Source organism: Schistocerca piceifrons, chromosome 6 (genome assembly GCF_021461385.2).
Source record: "Schistocerca piceifrons isolate TAMUIC-IGC-003096 chromosome 6, iqSchPice1.1, whole genome shotgun sequence".
In the NCBI taxonomy this organism is placed as follows: domain Eukaryota; kingdom Metazoa; phylum Arthropoda; class Insecta; order Orthoptera; family Acrididae; genus Schistocerca; species Schistocerca piceifrons.
The window spans coordinates 312049221-312060464 of NC_060143.1; the positions used below are offsets into that span (position 1 = coordinate 312049221).

The 11244-nt window shown below is 43.3% G+C and overlaps 1 non-coding gene across 1 annotated transcript; it reads right to left on the reverse strand.

The window, feature by feature from the left end:
- Positions 1-10836: 10836 nt before the first annotated feature.
- Positions 10837-10908, reverse strand: Trnag-ucc. The gene has a single exon. It is a non-coding gene; the product is annotated as a tRNA-Gly (tRNA).
- Between the last annotated feature and the right edge of the window lie 336 nt (positions 10909-11244).

An 11244-nucleotide genomic window follows, 5' to 3' on the forward strand; every position in this document is an offset into this window, starting at 1 on the left:
TTCGCAGCACTGTCCTAACGGCTACCTTCGTCGTACGTGCCACATTCATATCTGCCGTTATTTTAAGCAGTGTTGTTTGTCCGTTGGCACTGACAACTCTACACAAACGACGCTGCTCTCGGTCGTTAAGTGAAGGCCGGCGGCCACTCCGTTGTCCGTGCTGAGAAGTGCGGTATTCTCAGGACAATATTGACACTGTGGACCTGAAGATATTGAATTCCCTAATGATTTCCGAAATGGAACATTTCAAGCGTCTAGCTCCAACTAGAATTCTGCATTCAGAGTCTGTTAATTTCCGTCATACGGCCATATCATGTCGGAAACCTTTTCACCTGAATCACCTGGGTACGAATGACAGCTCCGCCAATTTGCTTCCCTTTTATGCCTTGTGTATGCAATACTACCACCACCTGTACAAGTGTAATCGCTGTTCCATGAGTTTTGTCACCTCAGTGTAATGTTTTCATGAAAACAAATAATTATTTTTGTGACACGCTGTACTTTGTGCATGCCCAGGCATGTAGCACACTACGTGCCAGTGTTACGTTTCTTTCTTGTCGTTTTTGTGATGTTGAATTTTTTTTGGAAAGCGCTGTGGTTCTACTAGTAATAAATGGGGAAACGAGAAGTAACATTTACACTACTGGCCATTAAATTTGCTACACCACGAAGATGACGTCTACATACGCGAAATTTAACCGACAGGAAGAAGATGCTGTGATATGCAAATGATTAGCTTTTCAGAGCATTCACACAAGGCTGGCGTGCTGACATGAGGGAATTTTCCAACCGATTTCTCATACACAAACAGCAGTTGACCGGCGTTGCCTGGTGAACCGTTGTTGTGATGCCTCGTATAAGCAGGAGAAATGCGTACCATCACGTTTCCGACTTTGATCAAGGTCGGATTGTAGCCTATCACGATTGCGGTTTATCGTATCGCGACATTGCTGCTCGTGTTGATCGAGATCCAATGAGTGTTAGCAGAATATGGAATCGGTGGGTTCAGGAGGGTAATACGGAACGCCGTGCTGGATCCCAACGGCCTCGTATCATTAGCAGTCGAGATGACAGGCATCTTATCCGAATGGCTGTAACGGATCGTGCAGCCACGTCTCGATCCCTGAGTCAACATATGGGGACGAACAGTTCGACGACGTTTGCAGCAGCCTGGACTATTAGCTCGGAGACCACGGCTGCGGTTACCCTTGGCGCTGCATCACAGGCAGGAGCGCCTGCGATGGTGTACTCAACGACGAACCTGGGTGCACGAATGGCAAAACGTCATTTTTTCGGATGAATCCACGTTCTGTTTACAGCATCATGATGGTCGCATCCGTGTTTGGCGACATCGCGGTGAACGCACATTGGAAGCGTGTATTCGTCATCGCCACACTGGCGTAACACCCGGCGTGGTGTGCCATTGGCTACACGTCTCGGTCACCTCTTGTACACACTGACGGCACTTTGAACAGTGGACGTTACATTTCAGATGTGTTACGACCCGTGGCTTTACCCTTCATTCGATCCCTGCGAAACCTTACATTTCAGCATGATAATGCACGACCGCATGTTGCAGGTCATGTACTGGCCTTTCTGGATACAGAAAATGTTCGACTGCTGCCCTGGCCAGCACATTCTCCATATCTCTCACCAATTGAAAACGTCTAATCAATGGTAGCCGAGCAACTGGCCAGTCACTACTCTTGATGGACTGTGGTATCGTGTTGAAGCTGCAAGGGCAGCTGTACCTGTACACGCCATCCAAGCTCTGACTCAATGCCCAGGCGTATCAAGGCCGTTATTACGGCCAGAGGTTGTTGTCTGGGTACAGATTCCTCAGGATCTATGCACACAAACTGGGTGAAAATGTAATCACATGTCAGTTCTAGTATAATATATTTGTCGAATGAATACCAGTTTATCATCTGCATTTCTTCTTGGTGTAGCAACTTTAATGGCCAGTAGTGTATGTCACTGCGGCTGTCTACGGTGAGAAAGTTTTAATGAATGTCTCACTAATTGCAATAAAGTGTCAACTGCTCCTTTTTTTTTGACACTTCGGACACAGAGTAGTCCAGGAGCCTGCAGACAACTCCGCTGCGCTGTGGTGGAGCGGCACTCCACCGGTTGGCACAGACTCTGCCCACGGCCCGGCTACATCAAAGCTGCGGTCTGCGCCGTGTTCTCAAGTTGGGCCGTGTTACTGGTAGCCGCGAGCAGCTGTGGTGGAAGCCTTCCGCTCAGCTCACGCACTCTGAACAGTCCGGCAGCAGACGCTGTCAGGGCAGGGTTCCCTCTGGCGATGTCAATACAACAGCTGTATCTGAAAAGTCGTGCTGATATTCAATCGTCTTCTCCGTTTAATTCTCTTGTTCCTTGTTATTAACATTTACAAATTATTATGTAATTCCCTATCGACGAATTTCGTTCTTTAAACCCAGACACCAATAGCAAAACGACTCGAAATAATTCTGATCATGCAACGTAGATTTTCACGGCCGGTACTAACTTCACTTAAAACGTCCGACCTGACAGGCTGGTCGGCATGTAAAACTTTCCCCAAACCTTTCATCTCCGGCGGTGGGAGACCTTTTCAGAGGCGAAGCGGCGAACTGCAATCACTGCACTAGGGAGCGCCGTATATACAGGGTGGTCCACTGATAGTGACCGGGCCAAATATCTCACGAAAGAAGCATCAAACGAAAAAGCTACAAAGAACGAAACTCGTCTAGCTTGAAGGGGGAAACCAGATGGAGCTATGATTGGCCCGCTAGATGGCGCTACCATAGGTCAAACGAATATCAACTGCATTTTTTTTGAAATAGGTACCCCCATTTTTATTACATATTCGTGTAGTACGTAAATAAATATGAATGTTTCAGTTGGACCACGTTTTCGCTTTGTGATAGATGGCGCTGTAATAGTCACAAACATAAGTACGTGGTATCACGAAACATTCCGCCAGTGCGGACGGTATTTGCTTCGTGATACACTACCCGTGTTAAATTGGACCGTTTAACAATTGCGGAAAAGGTCGATATCGTATTGATGTATGGCTATTGTGATCAAAATGCCCAACGGGCGTGTGCTATCTGTGCTGGTGGGTATCCTGGACGATAGTTACGTTATTTAAGGAAGCGGGAAGTGTTCAGCCACATGTGAAACGTCAGCCACGACTTGCAACAAATGATGATGCCCAAGTAGGTGTTTTAGCTGTTGTCGCGGCTAATCCGCACATCAGTAGCAGACAAATTGCGCGAGAATCGGGAATCGCAAAAACGTCGGTGTTGAGAATGCTACATCAACATCGATTGCACCCGTACCATATTTCTATGCACCAGGAATTGCATGGCGCCGGCCAGAGTGGCCGATCGGTTCTAGGCGCTACAGTGCGGCACCGAGCGACCGCTACGGTCGCAGGTTCGAATCCTGTCTCGGGCATCGATGTGTGTGATGTCCTTAGGTTAGTTAGGTTTAGTTAGTTCTGAGTTCTAGGAGACTGATGACCTCAGAAGTTAAGTCGCATAGTGCTCAGAGCCATTTGAACCATTTGAATTGCATGGTGACGACTTTAAATGTAGTGTACAGTTCTGCCACTGGGCACAAGAGAAATTACGGGACGATGACAGATTTTTTGCGCGCGTTCTATTTAGCAATGAAGCGTCATTCACCAACAGCGATAACGTAACCGAGATAATATGCACTATTGGGCAGCGGAAAATCCACGATGGCTGCGACAAGTGGTACATCAGCGACCTTGGCGGGTTAATGTATGGTGCGGCATTATGGGAGGAAGGATAATTGGCCCCATTTTATAGATGGCAATCTAAATGGTGCATTGTATGCTGATTTCCTACGTAATGTTCTACGATGTTACTACAAGATGTTTCACTGCATGACAGAATGGCGATGTACTTCCAACATGATGGATGTCCGGCACATAGCTCGCGTCCGGTTGAAGCGGTATTGAATAGCGTATTTCATGACAGGTGGATTGGTCTTCGAAGCACCATACCATGCCCCGCACATTCACCGGATCTGACTTCCCTGTTCTGTGGGGGAAGTTGAAGGATATTTGTCATCGTGATCCACCGACTACGCCTGACAACATGCGTCAGCGCATTGTCAATGCATGTGCGAACATTACAGAAGGCGAACTACTCGCTGTTGAGAGGAATGTCGTTACACATATTACCAAATGCATTGACGTTGACGGACATCATTTTGAGCATTTATTGCATTAATGTGGTATTTACAGGTAATCACGCTGTAACAACATGCGTTTTCAGAAATGATAAGTTCACAAAGGTACATGTATCACATTGGAACAACCGAAATAAAATGTTCAAACGTACCTACGTTCTGTATATTAATTTAAAAAACATACCGGTTACCAACTGTTCGTCTAAAATTGTGAGCCATATGTTTGTGACTATTACAGCGCCATATATCACAAAGCGAAAAAAGTGGTCCAACTAAAACATTCATATTTCTTTGCGTACTACAAGAATATGTAATAAAAAAATGGGGATTCCTATTTTAAAAAACGCATTTGATATCCGTTTGACCGATGGCAGCGCCATCTAGCGGTCCAACCATAGCGCCATCGGGTTTCTCCCTTCAAGCTAGACACGTTTCGTTCTTTGTAGTTTTTTCGTTTGACGCTTATTTCGTCAGATATTTGGCCCGGTCACCACCAATGGACCTCTCTGTATAGGCAGTATACAGGGCATCACAGTCCATCACGTGACTATCTCAGGCAGTGCCAACATTCTCGAATGAAAGTAATTGGTCATCATTCTGTCGGTGCAAAGTCGACTTCCGTATTTTGTCTTATTTTTCATAATTTACGGCATTCACACATCTCATAGGCCTCTCTATAGACGCTCACATGATGGTGCGATTTTTTCGATATGTAGGTCGTCTCAATGAATTTTGTTTCGTGACTGTCCTCTTGGTACACATGTTCCACTCTGTCCGATTTATTCAATTGTCCCAGGCGGCATTTTCTCTTATGTTCAACTAAATCGGTATTAAAACTTCTTTTCGTTGTACCAAAAAGCAAGGTGATTCAAAAGTAAGTGTGCATACTTCATGGGTACAATGTATGCATAAAAATAAGACGTTAAATAAATTTTTGTCTCCAACTGCTTTATTTCAGAGTGATGCAGTGGAGTAAGGATCACAAGTAAATCACAAACACAAAATTAATGCCATTCAGAAAGCAACGACACGAAGGTAGCCGAAATTGAACTCAACTAGTAATGTACGTTTACTCAGGACGTGTTCAAAATGATGCCCATGTAGACGAAGGCAGTGGAGTGCTCGAATTCTTACCATTCTCGGAATGCTGCGAGTCCCGATCATCTCATTCTGCACAGTTGCAAAGCCATTTTCATTTCACTACTGCAGTTGTATTACATTCTCAGTTGCAACGCCATGCACGATCTCCCTGAGAGGGCCCCAAAGATACACGACCAGATTGTAACATCTGGAGATCGGGCGGGCCAACCAACTGGTCCTGAACGACCTGTCCACCCATCAGGATAAGCAGCATACTCTTCTGCCTACCGTCTGAAATGTGGAGCGGCACCGTCAAATGGCTCTGAGCACTATGGGACTTAACATCTGAGGTCATCAGTCCCCTAGAACTTAGAACTACTTAAACCTACCTAACGTAAGGACATCACACACATCCATACCCGAGGCAGGATTCGAACCTGCGACGGTAGCGGTCGCGCGGTTCCAGACTGAAGCGCCTAGAACCGCTCGGCCACAAAGGCCGTCGCGGCACCGTCAACAAAGCAGCATCAATCGATATGCAGGCGAATCGAGACGCCAAAAACCTGTACTGGCCACGATTTAACGCCTATCAAAAACGGCATTGTGCATCATAACTTGGAAATAAAACAGTTTCAGACAAAACTTTATTTAACAATTTACTCTTATGATTCAAGCATTACACGCACGAAGTGTGTGCAGTTTCTTTTTAATCACCCTGTATACTAGTGCACAACTACAAAGAATTTTGTATACACCCAATGTAGCCAAAGGATCTCGTGTAGCTTCTGCCGTTCTTATATATTCTTTTATCTTCCTGATGTATCTGAGAATGGATTTGACTCCTTACTCCTCTAACATTTTCCCAATGCGATGTGTAATCTTACTAATAAACGGAAGAAAAACATTCCCGTTGCGCGGCCATTGTTCTTTACCGATCCTGATTCTCTGCCTACGGCGAAAAGCTTGATCTATGTCCTTGTTAGAATAACCATTCTTCTTATAGATTGACCGCAGGTGGTTAACCTCGTCTTGCAAATAAAACGGTTCATAAATTTTGACAGACCTGTTTTTATGATACCTCTGTTTTGTTGGGATGGTAGTTAAAATTTTTATGAAAGTAACGACCATTATGCGTCGCTTTTCTATAGACCTCATGGCCACACGTAAGCCTCGGCGGTATTGATGTTCTGTTCTTATTTACCACGGTTCGTTGAACGAAGCTATCTGATGCATAGCGGATATTTTTCAAAAATTTTTAAACGCGTTTCTCTCGAAACAGTGTTTTTCAAATTGTCGGTAAACATAACTTGAGAATGGTACATACAATTTCCATCGGAATTTTATGCCAGTATTCTAAATTGAATTCTCTATCAGCATACGTAGCCGTTTTGTGATATCTTCAAAAGCCAGAATTTGGTGCACGATTTTGTCTCGATTTTGTGGGTGAAAGAAAATGACACTTGTTTCAATACGTCACCATTTTATTAAAACTTAATATTTTTCAATTATCCTGTGTATGCTGGTAGAAAATGTATTGCAAATGATTTATACAAAATTATTTTGTTACGGGTCAATAGGAGCATTTCCCGCCGGACTAGTGTTCCGACTGCAAGATTCGCAGCGGCTACAGAGAGCGTCCGATGTGGAGGCAAAAGTAATTCCTTAAAGACAAAAGTGTAAGGAATAAAACTATATCATCAGCTTCAGTACAATTTTTTACTTTCCTTAAAAAAAATCACGAGAAATTACCTATTTTTCGTGCGTTCAAGGAGGCTACTCCCTTAAAGATAGAGCAGGCATGAGAAAAAAAATTGTCTCTGGCAGATTATTATACAATAAAACGAACTAATAATCTACTACTAACTAGAATCATGCATATAACTTGAGCACATAAACTGGCATATTGGGTACTAGCGGTAGGTTGCGTGATTGGGAGGGGGGGCAACGCCAACTTTCCGCGATATCGACTCATGTGACACGTATTATTTTCAAGATCCTCAAGTAAATAACTTGTAAACGAGCAATTCTGAACATTTTAAAACGTAATTGGTCCTTTTAATGAAAATGAACATCCACTTTTTGTGTTCGTGACGTGATATAAATTTATCACACCTGTGTACATAATTGTATCCGAACGCAACTTCTCTTCGCACCGAGAGATATTCAAATATTTCACAATGTCTAACGTCAGATCCCTTTTTTATATATGAAAATCTGACGAAATTCCCAGCTTAAGCACTATACTCCGCCTGTTAATTTGACGTCACCTGAAAATGTTAGAGGATTGTCTGACTGCAAACTGGCAGTAAGTGATCAGAGTCTTCAGTAGGAAAATATTGGTGTGCAGCGTACACTGCCGTATCAAAAGTCTTGGGATGGCGGTATGCCCAGATACAGATGGCGGTAGTATCGCAACACAGGGTATGAGTATAATAGTGCAGTACATTTGCGGAGCTGTCATTTGTACTTAGGTGAGTCATGTGAAAAGGTTTCCGACGCGATTATGGCCGCACGACGGGAATTAACAGACTTGGAACGCGGAATGGTAGTTGGAGCTAGAAGCATGGAACATTCCATTTCGGAAATCGTTAGGGGATTCAATATTCCCAGATCCACAGTGTCAATAATGTGCCGAGAATGGCACACTTCAGGCATAACCACAGATCACGGACAATGAAGTGGCCTTCATTAACGACAGAGAGCAGCGGCGTTTGCGTAGAGATGTCAGTGCTAACAGACAAGCAACACTACTTAAAATGACCGTAGAAATCAACGAAGGTACTCGTTAGGACAGTGCTGCGAAATCTGACGTTAATGGGCTATGGAAGCAGACGACCGACGAGAGTGCCTTTGCTAACAGCACGACATCGCCTGCAGCGCCTGTTCTGGGCTCGTGACCATTTCAGTTGGAACGCAGACGACTGAAAAAATGTTGCCTGCTAAATGAGTTCCGATTTCAGTGGGTAAAAGATGATAGTTGGGTTCGAATGTGGCGCAGATCCCACGAAGCCGTGGACCCAAGTTGTCTGTTAACAAGGCACTGTGCAATCTAGTAGTGGTTCCATAATGGTGTGGACTGTGTTTACATGAAATCAACTGGATCCACTTGTCCAACTGAACCGATCATTAGCCGAAAATGACCACTTGCAGCCACTCATAGACCTCATGTTCCCAAACAACAATGGACTTTTTGTGAGTAACAATGCGCCATGTCAGTGGTCACAACTGTTCGTGATTGGTTTGAAGAACACTCTGGAGAATTCGAGTGAACTATTTGGCCATCCAGATCGCTCGAAATGATTCCTATCGAAAATTTATGGGGCATAATCGAGAGATGAGGTCGACCTCAATATCCTGCACTGGCAACACTTTCGCAACGATGGATGGCTATAGAGGCAGCTGGCTCAATATTTCTGCAAGGGACCTCCAACGACTTTTTGAGTCTATGCCACATCAGGGTGCTGCACTACTTTTTGCTATTTTGTAAAAGAATGGATATCATGGAAGAAATGGAAATTTTCATTCATAATACAAAGCATGGAGATAACATTCTTAATGAGATAACCGAATCCAAAAACTCAAAATTCTTCAACAGTCTTAAGCCAGTTCTAACTCAATAGATTCAAGATGTGTCAATGTAAATAGTTGACCACAAATCTGTCAGTACCAAGAATATCGATACAAAATCTCGATAATCGATGCAATCTCACATGCTAAGTCCGCCATCTTGTGTTGTGTGCATCATGTTTACATGTATATCGAAGCAATTTGTGCAATGAATTACGTCGGCAATCAGTGACAAAATACAATATGCAATAGTGTAATGTCAATCAACAGCTCCGCCATTGCACCAGTGACGCAAGTGAAGCAGCAAGATGACGAAATCGTATGTGATCAACTGTCATATAAAAGCCTTTCACACTATTTTCGTTACACATAACTGATGCAAATCTATCTGCATCCTATATAGGCTGTGAAATCATACATAGTCAACCACAAGGAAGAAAACCAGCAGAAGACACCACTGATTTCGATTTCTAGCCATCCACTGTCCCCTCCTTCTCCCCAAATGCCACACCAGCCGCTACAGTAACAAACAATGGACAAAGAGTGTAAGTAGGCTGTTTAGGTTTTTATATTTGTAACGCCACGTAGCGCTCTGTATGAAAATCACTGGCTGCGCTGTGTGCAGTCTGTGGCTGGTTTGCATTGTTGTTGGCCATTGTAGTGTTGGGCAGTTGGCTGTTAACAGCGCGTAGCGTTGCGCAGTTGGAGGTGAGCCGCCAGCAGTGCTGGGGAGAGAAATGGCGGAGTTTTGAAATTTGTAAGACTGGATGTCATGAACTGCTATGTATATTATGACTTTTCAACAATATTAAGGTGAATACATTGTTTGTTCTCTATCAAAATCTTTCATTTGCTAACTATGCCTATCAGTAGTTAGTGCCTTCCGTAGTTTGAATCTTTTATTTAGCTGGCAGTAGTGGCGCTCGCTGAATTGCAGTAGTGAGGTAAGTGATTTCTGAAAGGTATAGGTTAATGTTAGTCAGGGACATTCTTTGTAGCGATTACTGAAAGTCAGATTGCGTTGCGCTAAAAATATTGTGTGTCACTTTAGTGAATGTTTGAGTACGTTCATTTTTGCTCAGCTGTTTGAAAAGCAAATAATGTAAGAGGTTTATCAGCACAGTAATTCAATAATTTTTTTAAGGGGACGTTTCAAGAGTTCTAGATTAATCTACTTAAGACTGTTTATTTTTAAGTAACATTTCTCTGTATGTATGTATGTATGTATAAACGCCTGAAGGTGAACAGGACATATTCGAAACGCATTGTATTATGTTAGATTAAACATAAAATAAAAAAAAAATTGACTGGTAGCAGAAATTAGAAATAAATAATTATCCCACCCAGTCACGGTTCACAAACATAGCCATTATGGCCGAGAATAAAAATAATTACGAAACATTGTTCAGCAAAGAGTATCAAAAAACTAAGTTTTCAGGTAAGATATTCTTTAGTACTTCTGAAGATTACGACGAAGATTTCAGTAGTGATGAAGAAATTAAGTGATGCACAACCTTGGCAGACCATGTCATTATACGAACTACAGAAAGGAAGATTACACAGTTTCTAGTTTTATCTGCTGATATAGTTCAGCACAGACCTTTTCCATGAAAGTGAGAAAATGACAGATTAATACGTTTGGCTCGTTGGCTAGAGAAGGTGACAAATTTAACTAGCGGCAGACTGAAGTCAGTTTCACATATGTAAGACGACTGCGTTTAATTACAAATAATTCATGAAAAATTAGTATTTCGAATTCAGTAATTCGGCTATCTTGTGCTGTAGCTGCTTCTCTTCGAGATTTGTAGCCGAGCTGCCCATAGCCCTGTATTTATTCATGTTCATTGCCAAAACCATAACTATAAAATGAGGCTCACCGTTATTGTACGCTACATCATCTGAAAGTGGTAGTCTAACTGACTGTATTTTCTTACTATGAATATGGTTCATTATCATTTACAAGTCTATAAAATAAAAAATTCATGCGATGGCCGGGAATCGAACCCGGATCAACTGCTTGGAAGGCAACTATGCTGACCATTACACCACCATCGCACAGTAGCGCTATGCTCTCAGTAGTCGTGGAGACAGAGAGACAATGGTATTCTTCCTTTCACCGTGACGTCACAGACGAGGCGCCAGACGTGACGCCCGCAGGCAGCTGCGGTCGCTCTCCTGCGCTGTCACGTAGCAAACGCCGTCAGGTTGGCCGCGGGTTTCGCCTTGCAGCTGAAGCTTTTTGTACACTCTGGCTACTTGAACTAGAAAACTATGAACCTCTCTTTCGAATCAAGATTTGTCTCGTAACACGCCCAGAGCCACAGTTCAGGTCTGGGAAGGGGTCACAGCCTGTTAGTCTCCCTCCCGTCCGGAAAGTTCCAATTCTAACTT